Source organism: Cynocephalus volans, chromosome 9 (genome assembly GCF_027409185.1).
Source record: "Cynocephalus volans isolate mCynVol1 chromosome 9, mCynVol1.pri, whole genome shotgun sequence".
Lineage (NCBI taxonomy): Eukaryota > Metazoa > Chordata > Mammalia > Dermoptera > Cynocephalidae > Cynocephalus > Cynocephalus volans.
In genome coordinates this window covers 82,261,281-82,284,617 of record NC_084468.1, presented here as the reverse complement: position 1 = coordinate 82,284,617, position 23,337 = coordinate 82,261,281, and the positions used below count along the sequence as shown (strand labels likewise).

The 23,337-nt window shown below is 33.6% G+C and overlaps 1 protein-coding gene across 6 annotated transcripts in view; it reads right to left on the bottom strand.

The window, feature by feature from the left end:
* Positions 1-23,337, bottom strand: part of BMPR1B (bone morphogenetic protein receptor type 1B) — a 345,860-nt gene that overhangs the window by 288,659 nt on the left and 33,864 nt on the right. The window lies entirely within an intron of this gene.

Here is a 23,337-nt window from a genome sequence, read left to right as displayed (position 1 = left end):
TTTTTCCATATTTTCCAAAACATAAATAAGAGAGACACAGAATAAAAGAGAAGACTAAAAGCAGTATGGCTATGTACTCAAAATAAGGCAAAAAAATAAATAAATAAAACTATAACAACATTTTTTATTCTAATGATATCAGATTAAGTAATCAAATAAATTAATATCTGTATTAAACTGACAAAATGACATGACTGCCTGATTTAGTGTAATAAAACTCCCATAATAACAAAACAAAATAAAATCAATTTCATATAGTTTAAAATTACCATAAGATTTTGTCAGAATACAATTGTATTTAACCCAAAATCATGAGAGACCTTGGATTCATAAAATACAACATTTTAATAGTTTGAAAAACAGAACTGCATGAGATTATAATATTAAATACGAAATTAGTTGATTTACTTTATATTAGCCTTGTGTTTTAAAGAATATTGCAAGTTTAAGAGCATTCAAATCACACAAAATGTATTTTTAACAATAAATGACACAGTCCACACAAGTCACATCATTCTACACGAGCATCAAATTGAAACACTTCCTTAGAGTAGGCAGTCTTGCCTGAAATGCCTAGATGAGACTAATTCACTTAAAAACACAGTCTTGACACATAGTAGACATTTGATAAGTAATTAGGAATTGATAAATTGATAAATGAATCTCATCTTGTCCTTAGATGAGTTACTGAACCTCCTCTGTGCTTCAATCCCCTCATCTGTAAAAAGGTACAATGTTCTGAAAATGCCTGACATTCGATGAGAAGACTCAATAAATATTAGCTTCACTATGATTAATGAAGATGATTAATTTTTAACGTCTTGTTTACATTAAAATTTTATTTGTTCACTGAACTAATAAATTTTGAGTGCCCACTATATGCCAGGGATTTTTATTACTGAAACATAGTTGATTGTACCCATCTATGGGGTACAGAGTTGAATATCAATACCTGTGGTACAATATATAATGCTCAAATCAGCATAACTAGTATATTCAACATTACACAATGTACCCGTTTTTCATGGCCCTTTACCAATTCCTCCCTTACCCCACCACCTCCTCCCCCTTTCCCACCTCTGGTAAACTCAGTTCTGTTCTCTCCTTTTGAAAGCTCAAGGTATCATTGTGATTGTTGTATCTTTCTTTCTTTCTTTTATTTTTGTAGGTCCCACTTATGAGTGAGAACATGCAGCATTTCTCTTTTCTGTGCCTTGCTTACTTACCATGATTTTCTCCTAGTTCATCCACATTGCCACAAATGGCAGTAGTTCATTCTTTTTTATGGCAGAGTAATATTCCATGGTGTAAATATACCACTTTTTCCTTATCCAGTCATCCAACAATGAATATTTAGGTTGGTTCCAACTCTTGGCTATTACAAATAGAGCTGCAGTTAAACATGAGAATCCAGGTATCCCATTGACATGATGATTTCTATTCCTTTGGGTATATACCCAGCAGTGGGATTGCTGGATCAGATAGAAGTTCTATCCATAGTTTGAGAAACCTCCTACTGTTTTCCATGAAGGCTGCACCAATTTATAGCCTCACCAATAGTGTAGGAGGGTTCCCCTTTCTCTTCATCCTCACCAGCATTTGTTGTTCTTTTTGATAATAAGCCAGTCTAACTGGGGTGAGATGATATCTCAGTGTGGTTTTGATTTGCATTCCCCTGATGATTACGGATGTTGAGCATTTTCTGCATGTGTCTGTTAGCCATTCATGTATCCTTCTTTGAGAAATGCTTAGTCAGCTCCTTTGCCTATTTTTTAATCAGTTTATTTGGTATTTTACTGTTAAGTTGTCTGAGTTTCTTGTACATTCTGGATATTAATCCCTTGTTGGATGCATAGTTTGCAAATATTTTCTCCCATTCTGTAGATTGTCCTTTCACTATATTGTTTCTTTTGCAGTACAGCAGCCTTTTTAGTTTATTTTTCCTTTTGTTGTCTGTGCTTTGGGGTCATATTCGTAAAGCCTTTGCCAGTCCTACTTCCTGAAGTGTTTCCCCATGTTTTCTTTTAGGAGTTTTATAGTTTCAGGTCTTATGTTGTCTTTAATCCATTTTGAATTGATTTTGATATAGGGTGAGAGGTACAGGTCTAAGTTTTATTCTTCTAAATGTGAATGTCCAGTTTTCCAAGCACCATTTATTGAAGAGGCAGTCTTTTCTCCAATGTATACTATTGGTGCCTATTTCAAAGATCAGTTGGCTCTAAGTACACCAGGAATTTTTACTCTGAGTGGTTCATCCAACACTACAACTTTCAAAAAGCAGAATATTTATATTCCCTTTATTTTCTATCCTCTCACAATAATCTCTTTTTCTAAAGGGACCATTCATGACTCTCAAGGAACACAAACAGTATATTTAATTTGTAAAAGCCTTAGAACCAAAGCACAAATATCTAAATCATATGACACTATGATTCACCACCTTCCCCCCCCCAAAAAAAAATCCAGAAAAATATGTATTTGACTACGAGAAACTAGAAACCTTCTCTAAAATTGAGAGGAGAGATAGCACGTGGCTTAGACCAGGACCTGAATCTCTTTGAAACATTTTCCTATAAACTTAAACTCATGAGAGGATAGAGGTGAACATTTGGTTTTACCAACCAAAATCTAAAGTAAAATATAAAAAATAGTAAAGCTGACAACATGAAACTGTTAGGCTGATGACTGGCTCCTTGATTCTAGGAAACTTTTTAGATCAATCAACCTGCTGAGGTGACAGGTTTCACTCTAATCGACTCCCAAATGATACTCTGCCTCAACTCTCAAGGGATAGAATACTCATGGTGCAAGGACTGACCCTAGATCAAAAAAATAAAAGGATTTCTACGGAAATTTCTATGACCATATTATATGAGAATATATCTAACATGTTGATACAATTTCGGGAATTTTAAAGAATAATTCAGGGGACTTCAAACCACTAATAATCTGTGTTTCTATCAGCTAATGATGAGATGAGAAGCACTATAGGTAAACAATTTCAAGATAAGTGAATATCTGCTGTTCATTCATAAACTCAATTAGGAGACAATCATAATCAGCAAAAGCAATGCAATATTCGTATTTTATTTCATTCATCAGAGCTTTGACAAATGTTGAACAACACACCCTTTATGCAGTAAGGATTTGAATTCTTACTTTTTAGAATCTAGATCATTGATTGTCTTTTTTAATCCACCAAAACTTGTTTGAAATAGGTTAGGCAATTTTAATGCTTACTGTACTAGAGTAATATTTATCTTCTTACTTCAAGGAGTTTTTATTTATATGCTCAGAGAAAATCTCATTCTATTTCTTTATCATGACCAGTTTGTGGCATTGTAGTTTTCTTCACTTGCTTATTTTTTAGTGAAAATTTATTTTCACTATTCAGCTACATTCCATTAATTCCATCACAAATGGAATATAGATTTTGTATGATTTGACTGTCTTGGAAGATCAGCCAGCTGAGTAACTTGATAAAAGGCACTTGCTTGGCCTTTCATCCAGGAATCCAACTCACAAATTCAGTGCAAAGGTGACTAAGAGCATAAATTCAACTAGTATTTTCTAAATAACTATTGTATGCCAGATGTTGCAGTAAGTCCAGAAAACACAAACAAATGGTATTTGCTTTTAAATGGCAATACCCCAAATAGCCAAAACAATCCTGAAAAAGAACAAAGCTGAAGGATTCACACTTCCTAATTTCAAAACATATTACAAAGCTACCATAATCAAAACCATGTGGTACTGGTGCAAAGACAGACATGTAGTTCAATGAAACAGAATAGAGAGTTCAGAAACAAACCCTCAGAAATAAATATGGTCAAAGGAGGCCAAGACCACTCAATGGGGAAAGGACAGTCTCTTCAACAAACGGTAATGGGAAAACTGGATATCCACATGTAAAAAAATGAAGTTGGACCCTTACATTACACCATACACAAAAATTAACTCAAAATGGACTGCAGACCTAAACATAAGGCCTGAAAGTGTAAAACTGCTAGAAGAAAACATAGAGGGAAAGCTTCATCACATTAGATTTGGCAATGATTTCTTGAATATGGCACCAAAAGTACAGTTAACAAAAGCAAAAATAAACGGAACTATATCAAGCGTTAAAACTTCTGTTCATTGAAGGATACAATCAACAGAGTGAAAAGACAAACTATGAAACAGGAGAAAACTTTTCAAATTATATATTTGATAAGGGGTTAATATTTAGAACATTTAAAGAAATCCTACAATTCAAGAACAAAGAAATAAAAGAAGAGTTGGAGAGGATATGGAGAAATTAGAACCTTTGTGCCCTGTTAGTAGGCATGTAAAATGATGCAGACACTATAGAAAATGGTATGTTAGCTCCTCAAAAAGTTAAAAATAGAAATACCATATGACCCAGCAATCTCACTTCTTGGTATAGATACCAGATTTCAAAGAACAATGTCCAAGAATTGAAAGCAGAATCTTGAAGGATATTTGCACAACCACCTTCATAGTATTATTCACAATAGTCAAGAGGTAGAAGCAACCCAAATGTCCATTGAAGGATGGATGGATAAACCAAATGTGGTATATACATATAAGGAAATATGATTCAGCGTTAAAAAAGGAGATTCTGTCACATGCTACAATATGGATGAACCTTGAGGACATTGTGCTAAGCATAATAAGCCAGTCATAAAAAGACAAATTCTGTATGATATGATTAGTACTACTGAACTGTACACTTAAAAATGGTTAAGATGGTACATTTTATGATATGTGTTTCCTACCATAATTTTTTTTAAAGACAATAAGTCATACGTAGTAAGTAATATACAGGAGTGAGAATTCATAGCCTTTATGTATGGATAAGTTTTAGAAAAGCAGGAACGGTGAAAAGTACAGGTAGAAGACCCACTCTATAAAAAGTCATTTGGAGGAAAAAAGAAAAAATTTAGGTGAACAGGCAATTATTAGAAGAGCAGCCCAGTTAAAACTAGAAAAGCAGATTTGGGTCATTTAGCAAGGTGAGCAGTATTCAAGGGAGAGTCTCTGAAGTAACAGAACAAAACAAGTAAAGCTCTGAACGGTCAGACCAGAGAAGTGACAGAAAGTAGTCAAGAACCCCTGGTGCAAGACTGCTCAGTGCTGACCCAGGAAGACTGGCTTAGGATGAAAAAATTCCAATAGAATATTTTGAGATATAGTATAGGCATGCATGAGGTTGGCTTGGGGGACCCCATAGGCAACCTATTTGGTTAGGTTTCCCATAAATGAAGATATATCCTAGAAAACCTTTCATACCTAGTATGGACTTATACTACCTTTGAATTGTATCAAATTGAAATTTCTTCACTCAAAACTTTTTAAGAGTAGAGGTTGCCTCTGATATCCTTCACATCTAAAGTTCAGTTTTATGCTCACAGAAAGCATTATACAAGCAATTGTCTGAAGAACCGATGATCATCTTGCTGAATGTTCACATTGGTATATGCTAAACCTTGGAATTGTTACAAAACATAAATCCTAAACATCACAAAAAAACAGCAGATTCATCAATTCATACTATTTATTAAAGATAATGAAAAATTCTAGTTTCCCGTCTGAAAAGTAAGTTTAAAAAACTCACGTACTTCTACTTTAATCCAAAGACAGAATTTCAAAATTTATATTTCAAGCAAATACTTGTAACCATCACTAAATATTGATATTGATAGGAACTTTTTATAATATATTGCTCCTGGGTTTAAAAACATAATATTGAAAAATATTTTTCATATTTTTAGAGGGTATTTAAAACTACAGTTTAGACTTGAGAGCTTTGTCTACAAATATTTACGTTTACTTAAATTACAATTCCTGAATTCCCAAACCATATTCTAGAACACTGCCTTCAAAGCTACTAGAAGCTAAAAGATTTTAAAAGCACCCTTGTGAGGTCATAGAGGTTGCCACAGGACCAGTAAGAGAAAGCAGACCTCACTGCCTGGGATGTCAATTATCCAGCCCCTGGGGACTAACTCACAGAGCACCACAGCTTAAAATCATTACCAAGATAGCATTAAGACAATTAAACAAATTACTTGGAATCAGGAGTACTTAAAACCTATTCCTAACCTGAATAAAAGGTACCAGAGGACAACCTCAGAAATTGAGGTAAATTACAGAAAAGTGTTACAACATGAGTAAGCATTCATTTGTTTTCCTCTTGCAATTTAAAAATTTTTCAAGCATTCTAGAATCATACCTTATGGTTTTTCAGTAATGCATACAAACAAAGGCCTTAAATTATTTCAGTAATGCACCAACACTCAAAATAGCTTGCGTATATAGGTAGTAAACTAAGTTGTTTAAATTTTTTGATTATTAAGTATCCTTACTGCAGCAATCATTTTTATGTATTTACCTTGTATTTATTTTTTTAAATAAGGGAGTGTTAAAGAGTCTATTCTCTAGCATGAAATTATAAGTGAATAGTATAACTAAGGGAGACCAGGAAATCCTAAAGGAGGTCTGCAGTAAAATTATTAAGTCTTTTATTTTCAAAACAAAAATCCATGGAATACAGAGAGGGAAAATATAGATTTCCTTCCCTCTTAGTAAAGGTTTTTTTAAAAAATAACATATGAGTACATCATAAATCAAGAAAATAACATTGACAAAATATTAACCATCTTGAAGGTGTAAAATATTTATGTATAAAATTATGAAGTTAATGTAAAGCCTTAAAATAGCAGAAGGGATTAACAGTTCCAAGTTCCAAACATGTCCATATTTCACCATACCAAGACTAATAGTTCACTCTGCAAAGGATGTACACATCAGCTTATTTAATCCTCACAATAAGCTCACAGTACTTTATGTATAGCAGAATGAAAAGGAGCAGTCAGTCAGTCCCTGGGTATGAATTCTAGCTTTATATTTACCGGCTGTGTAATCTTGGACAAGCAGCTTAGGCCTTGGTTTCCTCATCTGCAAAATGGGGGTAATACCTACCTCAGATTTACCATATTGATTAAATAAGATAATGCACATGGAGGATTTAACATAATATGTCTCGCAAAAAAAAAAAACCCATTATTATTTACAGGTAAGTGTGTGAAACACATAGTAAGCAACAGATCACACTTCAGAATTCAGAATAGGCTATTCAGCTCCCTAAGGCTACTTCCACTGCTCCGTAATTGCTCTTCAAGAGCCTACCACAAGACACCTTCCAGTGCTGACGTGGGAAATCACAAACTCTGACTCGTGTTAATCTTGTTTGTATCATCTTTGCCTCCAGAGTAAGGTCAGAATCCAATGCAAGATTTTTAATAATGTTGGGGCAATTATCAATTTGCTGTGCTAATAGAGGATAATTTTTGCTGGAAGACCATCAAATCTACAGATAATGCAAAAGCCTCACTGTAACCAAAACTTTTAAATTAACTCTAACATACCCAAGAAAAACCTAATTAAATGATGGAACACTAAATCATTTCTTATTTTTCCCAATTCTCCATTTTCTAAGGTATAAAGAAATGAGTCAAAGGACTGAGGGGGAAGAAAAGCTAAAATGCTGTAAATCCAAAACTTGCACTGATAACTTAAAGTTGACAGTTTCTATTATAACAGTAATTCCATAATCATCACACAGCAAATAGCATAACCAAGTAAAGATGTTCTCTATCACAAGCGGTAAAACTATAGCTCTTGTTTTGTTTTGGATTGCACACCCCCACACACCCCTCCCATCTTTAAAATGTTTCAAAAAAGCAGGAAACAGAGAAAAAGGGAAGTCAATTCACTGAGAGCTGCATCAGCAAGACACTCCACAGACACAGTGATTAAGCACTAGTGTGTGACTACAATGGCCTGTGAGAGCCAAAAACTTATTCTTCAAGACTGCATTCCAAGTTTAGTGGAAGAAAATCACAAAAAGAAGCCCAAATATGGTACTAAGTCCACACTGCAAAAACCCACGTGACATGAATTTTTATCCTAAAGGTTTTTTTTAACATTTACTTGTACATATTTGTGGGGTACAGTGTGTTTCAATACATGCATATACTGCACAATGATTCACCTAGTGTAGATAGCATAGTTTTGTACCCATTAGTCCACATTGCGAAAACCCTTGTAACATGAATTTTTATCCAAAAGTTTAAAAGCAAAATTTAGTTAAGACTGATCAAAGTTTATAAAAATAGAATTTTAAAAGCCTGTTTAGGACACCAAGATAAATTTCCTTTCCTTTAAATCTAAATTGCTATGCAACTTCTTCTCTAATGGAACTTTTTAAACCTACAGACTTTACATAGATTTTCAACCCTTTTACCCATAAAGCTTGCGAAATATCCCTCGAAAGTACTATTACTAATTTATTCAATGTGAAAGATATTAATTATGCTTTACATAAATATTGACCAGACCTCAAAGGGGAAAGCAATACCTCTGTTCCTTGTAACTGTTCAGCTTTGCATCTTTAGAAAAAATAAAGAATAGCTAAGCATACATAAAACATAAACCATTTTACAAAACCTAAATTTTAAAAGAAATGCTTAGATGGTATCAGAGAAAACACAAATTAAAATGTTATTAATTACAAAATGCATACATATTTAGAAATACAGTCACATTTTATTTTCTAGTGAGGAGGAGTATTTCAACCTTTATCAGGACTTTTAAACTCATAGAACATAGTTGGAACATACTTCTAATTCAGTCAAACCTAAAAGAAGAAGAAAAATAAATACTATCGGTTAAAGTATAGCCCATATGCAAAGCTGAATAATGAAGATAAATGCTATCTAAATAGCTTAAATTTAGACAAAGTAACTCAGATTAAGGAGCTGACCATATACACTTAAAAGTCTACATTTGATCATTTAAGAAGGGCCTCAAAGAAAAAAGGAAAGGGTACTTCAACATGTGATCTGGAAGAAATTTTAGCATCACAGGAAAAATCTGACTCTCCTGTGGTGCTTAGTAATATAAAGAAAAAAGTTTTGGAAAAAAAGGTATAAAATCATTTGCATATAATATATGAATAACAATTCTAGATTTTAAAAAGAAAAGCTCATGGAGGTTTTATCTTTTACATTATTGAAAGAGTAAAATGAGATTCACAAATTATCTAGCAAGTAAAAATGCAAATTATCATTTCTCTTTTTAAAACTGTGTGTGTGTGTGTGTGTGTGTGTGTGTGTGTAAGGTAGTAAAAAATTAATTTACACAAATTGCAATTTTTTTATTTTAAAAAGGAGATTTTAGAGATATTTAAGACATAGCTTTTGATTTTTCAGCTCTGTCCTCAGAGTGCTTTAACATTGAATTATGGAATGATGACTTATAAAGACACATACTACCATGCAAATAAGCAGGGCTACACAAGAAATTAGAAGTTACATGAGTAATTGAAGTGCAATATTCGATCCCTCATACCATAGTCTAACAAACTGGGAATCCTTGAGATAAATATATAAATTTTAAAGTGATAGGTGAACATAAATATACTCATCCTCCTATGCAATACCTTTGGCTAATAATAAGTCAAATGCATTCTAATAAACTCAAACATTTATTTTCATGTTCCAAGAATATTTTAACCCTGCTCCTTTTCATGGCATCAAGCTTTGGCTTCCTACTGCCTAGGATGGCCTTTTCCTCAGATCCACCTGTCAAAGTCCTACTCATCCTTCAACATTGGAAACAAAGGACACTTCTTGGTTCCTTCCAAGGAAAAATGATCCCATTTAGTCACCCCTTACCTAACCCCAATGACAGGGGGAAGCCGACTTTTTTACTGAATAAATAAGTAGTGATCTTAATATGCAGCTGAAACTAATCTTCAACAATACAATAATTATACTTAAACCAGAAACATTTGTTGAGCAATGTGTCAATCACATTTTGAAGGCTCTGAAAAATTATGTTCTCCCAGGGTTTCATAGTCTAGGATTTTCAATTTTCTCCAGAAAAAAAAAATTTTTCATGCACCCCAGGGAAACTCTAAAAAGTTTTTTTTAGGTTAAATAAAATGAAAAAGAGAAGAGAAGAAAAATAAGAAAACAAAGCCAAAGCTACAGAGGCAGACAGGAAAATTTAAACTAAGGATATTCCAGGTGAAAACTGAGATGGCATTGAACTGAGGCCCTAGTGTGTAGAAATAAGGAGGACAGGAAGAATTCAGAATTAAGAGATATTATATGCAGCAAGTATTGATGTATCTGGTAATGCCACTCACAGAGATGTTACTTTAGGTAATAATGAAAGAGGATCAAGCTTTTATGAGATGTATTAAAATTGGACATATTGACTTTGAGGTGTCTATGGGCCACACAGATTTAAGCCTTTTAAAAAGGGTCAAGACTTAAGGTAAGAGACCTGCTATTTTTGTGTCTTTGGAGGCATGCTTGTGAATGTGGTTCCTATCCAGAGGAGAGTAAAGCATGCTACAGTGACAGACAAACTAGTTTCTTAGGATATTAGAAAACACAAATATTTAAGAGGCAGGTAGAAGAGTCAGTAAAAGAGCCTAAAGAAGGGGAAGTCATATCAATATGAAGAGGAGAAATTAGATAATATAAGTGAAAAAATGGCATTCATTTAACTAATATTTACTCTGTGCTTGATATGGGGACCCCACTGCATACTGGGGATATGCCAGAGCCTGAAACAAGTGTTCACAGAATCTGGCAAATCAGTGGTCATTAGTGATTTGGTGAAAGCATTTCCAGCTACAGATGACAGTGAAATAAACAATGAATGTGTGGTAAGGAATACACGACAGCTTTTTTCCAGAGTGAGAGTTAGGGCAACAGTTAGAAGTTGACATTGAGCCAGGGAAGCATTTTGCTATGGGAAAAAGGATTTTAAAGGGGCTGTCAGAGAAGAAAAAGACAGAGGGGGAAAAGGAGAGGAGAGAGAATATGATTAAATAACAGTACGGGTATGGCGGGGGAATCCTTATACCCTGAAAACAGGGAAGACAGCACGAATATATGGGAATACATGTGGATGCTGGTATAAGACAGAAAGCTGATGGACATCTCTGATAAACTGTATTTTCTCGGACATTAAGGAGAAATGATCATTCTCCAAAAAGGGAAATGTTAATGTTTAGAGCTTAAGAAATGGGAGAGGGAGCAGACTGGGGACAAACAGAAGCTTTGCTCAGCAGCAATTAGTGTCTAAAAGGCGGAGACCATGAATTTATAGTGTCACTTATAAAGTTGTCAAACAATCTATGCATTCACTCTACTTCCAAAGGTTTACATGTAAGCATACCCTTTACTACATGCACTAATTTTTTTCAGAAGGTATTCAACAAGCAGCATCTTTTAAAATTATGCTATGCAATTGAAAAATCACAACACAAATCAGAAAAAAAAAAGCTTAACATACTTAATAAGACCATTACCCTACCCCACCACCAACTCCAAAAAATTTTATGCCAATGTGTAATTTAAAGCTTGTTGTTGTTCCTCCATCTTAGCAAATGAATAACTGCAAAAGATGAGGCTTTCCTGCTAGAGACGCTGAGCTTCACCTTGAAGGCAATGGGAACCCTTGAAAGATTTTAAGGAGGAAATGTCATAAATAGGTTTGTGTTCTGAAATGTAAACTATATTCTTGTATTCATTTTAATAAATAAAAATTACTAAATGTACATTTATTTTTCTGAACTAATCTAGAATATACCCACAGAACTTGAAAATTATTAAAATCCTATAAATTATTGCATTGAAGTATATCATTTGTAAATTATAGAACGAATCACCACTTATCATTAAGATATTAAAAATATTTTTTCATGTGTAATGCAAAAATACATATTTAAGTAGAAAAAATAAGCTGAAGATATCCTGAATATTGGTCTTATTTACCATTTTAAATACAATTTAAATAAACTTGATTAAAAAGCTATCAAGTAAGTTTAACTTTTTGCTGACTTTTAGCCTCTAGTCCTAATATTTCAAAAACATAAAGAATGCACCTTGAGCTTGTAACCCCTTTGTCAAATGCAATTATATAACTATGTCAAATCCCTAATCTAGAGTCAAGAAATTCTAAGAAATCATAATTTTTAATACAACTTAAGTCTTACAATAAGTCTTTGGCTGTTATCAAAAGATCCACTTGTAAAAGAAATACAAAATAAAACTATATGGCTCAGAAATAGCAGCTAACAAACTTTTACTTCCTATGGAATTCAAGTCACCCTAATACCCGAAATGACATTTCAATCTTCCCACTACTCCCACCCTCATCCCCCAAATCTTATAAACACTACCTTGATGTTAATTTTTAATAACTGGAGTGTTTTTTAAATCCTAGCTTTATCCTGACATCCCCCCACCTGCCACCATTACTCCCATCTTGACATGAAGGAGATGCAAAATGGGAGAGGTTAAGATCCATTCTCGGGTTCTGGCACAGAAAGAGGGTCTTCTGAAGACTGGATCCCAGTAATTACATTGGTGAGTGCTAAAGCGAGACCCCTATTTTTGTGCATTATAGTTCCTTGAATTTTGCCCACTCAAAATGCTAATACTTGGGAACATAACCTGACAGACCCATTTCTTTGTTTTCTTTTGTTTTATAAATACCAATAGGAAATCAACAATAATTAAAGGAACTATTTAAATACTCAATTCGTCATATATATTTGAATCTATCTTCTATTACCCTTAACCTCATTACCAAGTACTAGCTACCCATGTACTGAATGCTATTCTGCCTGACAACCACACATTACTGTATAGTCGTTTAATAAAATAGAACCTCCAATAGACAAATATAAAATATCTACCAGCATTGTTGGATGTTGTATGATTATTTAGATAGGACTTCAGGAATGCACCACCGGGAGCAACTCTGAAATGTGTAGATGAATCAAAAAGATATCTGCCTCTTTCGTTTGTATAATTAACACTATTTCTGAAATAAGCTTGAGTCTGGTTCCCATCACAAATGATTCAAGTAAATAAAACACAGCCACATTGTCGCCTAGAACTTAAGAAAAATCATATCATAAAATTTTATCCACAAGAAAAGTCCATTTTAAAATATATTGTGTCAAAATGAAACATTGAAGGAAAATACACAACCTAAATTAGAAACCAAATAGCAACTGCAAACCAAATACAGAGAGCTATTCTCTTCACCTTTCACTTTGAACAGACTGAAGATCTCATATAGAGATTTTAATAGAAAAGAAAATACTTGTACCTACTCCGTGATGCCAAGAACAGTGTTTACTGTCCCACTTTACTTCTTGTGGTGACCACCACTGACTGACAGCCTCAAGAGCCATAAAGAGTAGGGTGAACTATTCAAAAGCACTATTTCTTTTAAACATGAACTCTATAACAAAAATCTTTCATTAAAAAAACATTTCCAAATTTCATACTTAAATTTGGAATCTACCAAGTAATGTCCTTATTTTTTTTTTAAAGGCTTTTCAGTTAAGAGTAGATGGTGGTAGACATTTACTATGTGGCACACAGTAAACACTATGTAAGTTAGGTACTACTATTATTCATTCCATTAAAATGTAGTTTCTCACAACTAAAATCTAATAAGCAGTAAATACAAATTACGAATTATTCACCACCTGGATAAAATTCAGCCTTAGGATGATCCTATTTTATTCAACCAATGTTCAGGGAATACACAATGTAACACAACCCCTGACTATTTCTAACCCATTAATTAAATGCACAGCTGAAACTGTAAATGGCATAAATCCATTGTGACCTATATTATATCATTTCTAAATTTCTCTTTTGGAAAATAAATTAGCAACAAGCATAATTTTACAATCAGCATATATTAACTGGGTATCTTCTTCCTCAGTTCTTTGATAAAGAATATTTAAGGACACCATAAATACAGCATAAATTCTGCATTTACATTCAAAAAGTTTGCAATCTAGTTCAGTAATATGTGTTTTGTGTGTTCAGAGACAATGTCATTACTTTGAGAGTAAGAAAAGGGTGGGATAGGAGATGCCACCTGGACCCTCACAAATAGTGAGAATTTAGGTGGCTGGAGCATAGCAAACAGTGTTCCAGGAACTCGCAGAGTACGGGTGGCATACACCAAGGGAAGAATCCATACTTAGCCAAAGAGAAATACAAACATCCTATTGGGTCAAAAAATACTCTTGGATGAAACAGGTAATATCAAGTTCTAATCAGCCTTCAGAGATAGACAAGGGGATTTAGATAGGCACTATGCATTGTTCTAAGTACTTTATATGTATGATCACATTTAATCCTCACCACAGCTCCAAAAGGTAAGTGATATTATCCCAATTTTGCGTATCAGACACTGAGACATTGAATAACACCCTAGATCACCCAGCTAGTAAGCGAACTGGGATTTGAATCCAGCTAAGCCACAGCGTCCTTAGTCACTGCACTATACTACCTGTAAATCTCAAGACAGAGGCAAAAACATATATACAAATGTATGAAGGAATAAAGAATGGAATAGGATTCTGTGAAAGAGGCAAGACATAAGAAAAACAACTTTCAGATAGACTTAGTCCAAGAACTCATAGGATGGACTGGAAGCAGAAATGCCTAGAATTGAGAAGACCCAGATCTGCCACGCTCCAAAGTTGGTTTTAACATTTTAAAACAGTATTTATGTACACTATAATCTCAATGCTTATTGATAGGAGGAAGAGAAAACTCCTACAAAAACTTTTTTAAAAAAATGAATATAAGGAGTAGACATCCATCTTCAAAAAGAAAAAGAAAAAAAAAGGAACATGCCTGGCTACAAAGACTGACAGATACAATTGACAGATACTTGTATTGACAGATAAAATACAAGTTTATTAAAGGGATACAAATTGAATCCCTGTCTCAGTTTATTTGTTTTCTTGATGGACATTTTAAGCAAACCTATTGCGTGAAAACTGCTTTTCAAGAGGTAGGAATTAAAAATTTAAAAAGAAGCAGCCCCTGTCGTCAAGAGCTGCCCTTCATAAGATTACATATACCTGATTCTGTAGCATCTGATGACTATTTTAGAAACAATACAAAGGTTCTTCAAAAACTTTATGGAAAAATAGAATTAAAATATAATACAAATCTTTTACTCTCACATATGATGGTATTTACTCAACATCTTAATGATGCTTCTGGATCTCTAAATGTTTCTAAATACACAATTTTTGCTCTTCAGGTTTGTAGTATACTTCATCTCATTTGCAGACCTACTTAATTTCCTCCCTACCCAAAAGAGGACCGAAGATTTTCCCGTTACTAAAAAAACAAACATGGACACAAAATAACAAAACAGCCTCATTGACTTAATTTCCTTCAACCTTCACTTTTTGCCTTCATCTGTAATACTTCCACCCAGTTTAGGGAAGCACTAAGGTATCATCTGTGAAGGGAGAACGGGGGCAGAACAATTTATTTCTCTTATTGCAATGGGGAAGTTTCACCAATGAGGTAGAATTTCCAATCAAAAAACCAAGTCTTAATTACTTACAGATGAATATGGCACTGATCACAATGCAAATCATTAACTGGGCTCATAAAGAGAGTTCCAGGAATATCTAGAAAGACCCTGCAAGAAGAAGATTTTTGACTGGATAAAATAAAAATGTTTTACTTTTGAAATCCTAACCACACCACCCTTAGACACTTATATGCAATTACTCAACGTGTGGGCCAAAGTAACTCAAAAATATTTTATTTTTTATTTTCATGAATTTCTCAAATATTAGTTATTACTGCATATTAACTCTTAAAAATTTTTTTTACAAGCCTTGTCACTAACTCTTCTGTTTTAAGACTCATCATCTTTACATCACCTGGTCTGAGATTTGGCTATAAAACTGCCACACTACACTGATCGAAGTGTTCAACAAATCAAGAATGCAGGAGTTGACCATATGAGAATTCCAGTACTTCCTATCTTTGACTGTTCTAAAAATATATGCACAACAAGGTCTTCTGAACTGATGTCCTACCTAGTAAATTAATGTGAAGGGAAATGCTATCTTACCCTTATGCACACTAGGGTACAAAAAAGGAGACTGGTTTATTAACTCTCCAGCATTAAAGTATCCCTATTTAAGAATGGGAAGGGTATTAATGTTGTGTGCAATAGTCTTCAGTTTAAATCACACAGACAAAAAACTTGGATAACTGAAAAGATGGAAAACTTTTTGTTTTTCTTAGAGAATTATTAACTAGACTAGAACATGCATTCCTTTCAAACATTCTCTCACCTCCCAATTTAACTTGCTCTAGACAGTCTGATGACACCACAGATCAAATTCTTTAACAACGGCAAGGAACTAAATCACTTCCAGATCTATCTCTGTTAATCTAAAATTCATGCATTAATGAGATAACATGATTATGGCAATAGTAAACTATGTGGACATGCTTATCTATTAACATAGCTGCAAAAAAAAGGTATTAATCTCTAAAGAAAAAGAGAAAGAAAATAACATGAACAAAAATTCTTGTAGACAATCTCGGCTGTGAATAATTAGAATTTAAGTTGATCTGGAAGAGGTGGAGAAAGACTGAGGGGATAGGATTGCACTGTCTTTCACTTTGATGTATTAAATATGAAGAAAATGAAGAAGTGACAAAGCTTAGTTAAACACACATGCACAAGGACACACCCACACCCCTCAACTATCAACAGCAACTAACCTAGCTGTCCCATTTTTCATATGGTTAGAGTTAATACAAATAATTAGAGCTGTATTCAGTTCTTTGATCAAAGCAAAACAAACAAAACACAACTATTTTCACTCTGCTTTGACTCAGGATAACTTTCAGTTTTTTGGTCTACGTAAACTCATTCACAGTTCAAAAGTATCTGACTCTATTGTGTATCATTAAAAATTTGGTCAAAATATCCCAGGCCACATTTTAAAAGAAATGTCTAATCCAAAATTCGATAATAGGAAATTATTGTGACACGAATTCCAACAGAAGGGTAGTTTCATTTTATGTCCTCTAATGACTACTAAGTTTTACAGCCAGAGTCCCCAAATTTCCCTTTTTATATACATTTGCTGTATTTTTTATAATAAAAGTAATGCATTCTTATTGAAGAAATTCTTGAAGAAAATTAAGGAGTTACATACACGTATAAAACAATTCCACTATTCAGTGATAATTTTAAATTATTTGGCATATTTAATTCCATCTCTTCTTTCTCTATATTTTTTTCATGTGATACATTGCTTCCAAACTGGTATTTAAAGAAGATTCTGGAAGATGTTAATATCTGTTTCATTAAAAACAATGTTCTGTGGTACTAAAATGTATAAAAAGTTTCAAGCAAATTTAGGCAGGAGTCTTTTTTGCAGGATTTCTCAGATATTTTTAAATATTTTAAAATAACATGGATTATGATTTTTCAAATAATAAATGACTTGGGAAGCAAATCATGACAAAACTGAGGAGCGAGTGGCTTCCCATTTTATTTCTTACTTAATATATTTTCCTTGTCCATCTATTAGCATCCAGTTTGGGAAACACAGAAACAATGTTATTTCAGAAGGATATTTCCATATATTAAATTTTTTAAAACCATGATTTTTATGCTATAAGTTACCACATTTAAATCTCCCACACTTTACTACATGTTTACTAAATTCTACCACTGTTACATGTAAATCTTATTACATGTCTGATTATCTACTTAGGATAAAGTGCTAACCTTTTAAAGAAAATATTGCCAAGCTGCCTAAATGACTATATATTCCAAACAGAACTTTTACACTGAACTTGTGTCAAAAGTGTGTTCTCATTTGTTTAATATTTGTTAATTTGGCACAAAGTGATAATTCACTTTTATTTTCACTTACATTTCTTTGTATAAGAGTAAGAATGGATTTTTTTTCATATTTTTTTCGGCCATTTGTATTTATTTTTCTCAGATTGGATTTCAGTTCTCTCTTCCATATTTATTACCTTTTATCTCATTCTTTTCATTTCTTGATCCTCCTCTGAAATCTAAGAAAGTTCCTCAAGTTTGTTCTTCACATCACTGCCTTAGTTTTTCAGAACCTGAAATCTTTCTTGCCTCCTTTGTAGATCTGAATCCCACTCTCAGGTTTAGTGTTCACCGCAATCTTTCATAATCTTTATGATAATGAGTTTGTGCTCCCCTTGAAGTTGACATAATTTCACAGATATATTTTCTACCTTCTACTACTCTAAACTGTTTTCTAAACATATTTCAAGAAATATGCTTTTCTTTTATATCTTCATCAAGATGGTAGGCCCTCATTTTGAAGTGCACTATTTTTTATTACATTTCAAGTTGTTTGGGACCTTTCTATTGTCTCCTCCTGTAATAAGGATGGCATCCACCATCAAACAGAAGTTTTGCCTGGCTCATCATGCCCTGGGATTGTTATAGAAATCCCTTTTCAATGCAATAGCAGAAATATACATAGATATGAAGAATTATAAGCCCTGTTCTCAGTGACTGTAGGCATTAATTTAATGGGTCTTCTAGACTGCAGAGGGACCTTGTCCTGAGAGGACAGAAATGCCTACCATTCAGTTCTCTGTCCCCACCTTGAGCACTTTCTTTACCTGAAAAGATCTCTTCCTTTCAGAATGCAGTAGTCAGCTGCTGCACCTCTCCCAGCCCTCCAGGTTCTTGCTGCTTTCTATAACTTGCAGCTGCTGGACGGATACAGAAAGATGAATGGAGGCATATGGAACAGGAGGTCAGGATGAGGCATAAGTAATAGTTATACTATAACTTCCTCTGGAAATCAGCACCCCTGCAGCAGATGGAGGGCTGCCCAGTTTTCTGGCTGCTTAAAGATCACAGGTCTCTGAGAATGCAGCAGATGTTAGAAAAGGAACTAACTACATTTTCTACTTTGGATTAGCTGGGTTATCTTTTTCATGAGACAGTCTGTTTTTCCCAGTCCAGTTCTTTATAGGTAAAAGAAATACATCAAAATTTCTGGTACCCAAGAGTCAGTTTGTTTTGTTTTTTCTTTTTTTTTTTTGGCCATTACTGTGATTTTAGGGTTTCTTGATTGCTTTTTTCCTAGGTCCTCACTGATCTTTTGGCAGAAAACTGGAAGAGGCTGTGTCAGCAACTGCAATGAAATGCTATTCTTTTCTTAAGTTTTATTTCATTTTTAATTGATAAATAATTGTATATAATTATGGGTACAATGTGATGTTTTGATACATGTATTCATTGTGGAATAATCAAATCAGGCCTCCCTAATTTTAAATGTAAGTTAAAATCTGATTATTTCACTGTCAAGCACAAGAAATCATTTGACCCATTCATATAACTTTATTTATTTTAAATAAATTTATTAATGTCAAAAAGAACAACACACAGGAGACTAAAAGGCACTGTTTATCTAAAAGTCACAAATACCACCAGTGGCAGCCATGCAAACTCCTTTTCTTCAGTGGTAACTGGCGCCAGAACAACTAAGAAGCAGGCTTTTCCATTACTTGAAGTTGAATGTGATTAACGAAAAATAAGCACTATCCTCTGCCTTCTGGGTTTTATTATTCATATAGTTTCTATTAAGTACATGGCAGTGTTTTCATATTTTCTATCATTCTAGACCACACAGGCAGACTAAGCTCACTTGCTTATCACTGATGAGCATCATGATGTTGGCAAGTTTGAAGTTCTCGGCCCCCACCAATGTCTCCTAAGTAACACCAAGTTGGGTTTCCATGCATCATTCACTTTTATATCCCATACATCTGGCTGACTCAAAAGAAGGAAAAGTGGGAAAATAAGTAAGAGGAATTACAAATGTCATTAGAAAAGAGATGGGGGAGCTTTTCTAAATGTCTGTGCTAGACACGTTTTAACACTAACAATCCATTTTTGAAAAGATTCATTGGAACAACACTGTGATTTAGGGCAACTGCTATAGAATCGGAGAAATGTGAGCTTAAGTCCTGGCTCTACTACTTAATAGTTCTGTGACCTTGGGTAAGATAATTAACCTCTCCATGAATCTGATTTCTCTTTGTAAAATGAAGATATTAATAATGCTGCTTCACCAGATTGTTATCAACCTTAAAAATGAGAGATAAGGCAAGTAACCTAATAACTGTTAGATAAGTACTCTATAAATGTTCAGTGTTATCATCCCCCCACATATTTTAAAATAAAATGCTCGGTCTCAATATGAGCTGAAGTTACCCTTAAAGAAGATGAAAGGATCTCTTTGATACTCACCCAATAATTTGCTTACAAATTCATTTTTACACCTAGATTATTAATAGTTTGCGCCATCCAACATCATATATGTTAGGCACATTCTGAGATAAAGGAATGTGAATCCTCTGTCCTTATTTATTACACTTAAGTATAAGATAGAAAAAAACTGCAAGACTACAGAGGAGGGAAAATAAAACCTACTGATGCTCTAGAAAACAGATCCTCAGTTTAAAAGCTTAGCCTAGAGCAAAAGTTCTCAATGGGATCACCTAGGGCTGGCCTTTTTGTAAATAAGTTAATGCATTTTTGGCTTGCTCATGACAGGAAGCATTATTCGCTTTTCATGGGCTGAGAAGACACTGGCTATGCTTACTGTAATACATGAGAGAATCTCAAATAAAGAATTTTCTTGGGACCCTTACAACTTTTGAATGAGTGCCTGGAGACTCATGGGAGTGAAAAATATGTTTATAATCATCTAAGTCTAGAAACTTACTCCATTTTATATATAAACACATCATTTTTATTGAAGATTTTTAATATGCACTAAATTTTCCTAGAAGACAACTATATAAATCAAAGGATTTGTATGTTCAGAGCTTTGTCACCATATAAAAAACTTTGACCCACAATTTCAACAACACTGCTATTTCTGAGTCACTGATACAACAAACATTTTTTAGCTGCATTTTGTAGCTGTTGTTTTCACAGTGATGCTACACATAAGTACAAGATTCTAACTACTTCATTATTCCTAGTATAACTATGTCCATACATTTCCATATTGAAATTCATGTTATTTTCTAAAAAGTATGTTAAATGTTTTTATAAAAAATCAATTATATTCACATAATTTCTCCTTTATATTACAGTAGGATTAGAGTATCATGTCAATTTTCTATCATTTTAAGATACCAAAGAACTGTTAGAAAACAGATGAGGCAGCTTGGGGTTTGAAGGAGTAGAGAGCCAGCAGGAATAGACAGTTTCACAGCAGTCCTCAAATATATGAAGGCAGCCCAGAGGAAATGCAAATAACTCAAATAGTTACTTTCCTTCAACCACAGATTGAACAGGAAAGAATAAGTTTAATTTTCAGTAAGAAGAATTTAGGTTAAGCATTTTCAACACCATCCTGAACAAAAAGACTATCATCACTAGAATGACTGAGAAATTTCTGATTGACATTTCTAAGCCATTTCAGAACAAGATAAGCAAAGCTTTCTTAAAAATCGAACTGGACTACAAAATGCATAAATTCTATAATTATTCATTTAATGTTCATTTTAAAATTTCAAAATGCTGAATTCAAACAGAATTCAGTCTTCGGTAACAGCTTCAGTACTTATACAGTGATTTGGAAAAACTGAGAGTACAGTATGAAATATGTTCATGAGTGTTTTAGGCTTGACGGTGGCATGTGCTACTAGTCATAACCATGACCTCCTCCTCTCCCCCCATCCCCCCCAAAAAAGAAAAAATAACACTGGCCCTGAAAAGAGCAAAGCTCAGTTTGGATGTCTCTTAATCCAAGTACAAAAATCGTCACTTTACTTAGTGAGAAATTGGTAAAGGGCCACAAAAAACTATTACATTGTGTAATGTTGAATATACTAATTATCCTGATTTAAGCATCAAATATTGCACACAGGTATTCATAGTCAACACTGTATCCTACAAATATGTATAACCAATTCTGTTTCACTAAAAACTAAATAAATAAGGCAAAAAAAGAATTATGAATGTGTGTGAATACTGATCACACATTCATTGCATTAAGGATAATAATACATACAATATAATAATTATATACAGCCTCCATGTATATTCTCATCACAGAAATATCACAAAACCACTTGCATCTTTTATCAAAAATTTTAATGTGGGATAAAAATTAGTTCAAACTTTAACATTCACAATAAAGAAAATTCAGTTAAAGAGTTTGTGTTCTTAGCTTTACAACTAAATACAGTAACTCAATAAACAAAAATCTCACATATCTGACAATTCTATAGGTCAAGCTTTAAACTGGCATGGGTCTTGACCAAGGGAACTTTTTACTTTTATTCCATGAACTCCATGTTATAAAAAATGTAGTAAACTGAACAAATTTCCCTTTTTAAGTGATAAACAATATTTGCACATTCCAATAAATCAAAGACGTATTACTCCAAATGAATGCTTTTGACCAGGATAATATAGTCAGTGGTACCAATATGGGTTTGCAGGTCCTTAGGAGTCTGGAAACTCCAGAATGGGGATGATGAATCCACAATATATTTGGTTCTAAAAAACATAAAATATGGCTATTAAGAGCAAATCAATTTTTCACAAATGGACTTTCAATTTTAAACCACCTAATATTTCTTTGTCTAAATCCCAGAATTTTTCCTGTAGCTGAAATTCCACACATGGTCTCCATATCCCCAAAGAAATGCCCTTTCCAGATGAGTTCCTAAGAACAGAACTGTTTCTTCGAAGTCAGCAAGCTATTTATAAAAACTACAGTAGCCCCCAAGGGAAGATCAATTGGCAAGTATAAAATTACTTATATATGGTCTAGCAGTCACTCTGCCTTTTTTATAAAGGAGAAATAAGACAATGATGATCAAAAAATAAGGTAAATAGAATGTGATAATTTTAATGTGCGTGCTACCATTACAAGAAGAAAATGCTATGGATTAATTTTCATGACCCTGTAAAATATCTGAATCCCCTGCTGAACTGGCATGTACATAAACATAAGAAAACCAATAATGTACTTTAATTATCATGACTGCCATTTAGAACTAGAAAAAGCAACATCTTGAATGTAAAAATACCTTATTTTTAGTAATTTAAAATACAGCTTATCAACATATATAGGCTCTTTAATATACAAATGGTTTATGTTGAATATATGCTAAAATTTCTATAGCTGCTTAAAATTAGACGTATAGTAATATCCACATGTGTGTGTATATACATATATGGTTTTTTCCCAACCTTTGTAGCCTAATTGAATAACTTTTCTTCCCAATATTCACTTAAACCCATAGATTATGTCCAAAATGCTGTTCAACTGACGTGGCCTATACCCACCCAGTAAGAATGGAGGTTGGCCATAAAGAACAAAGACAACCATGCCAGTGTATCCCAGCTGACTACTGT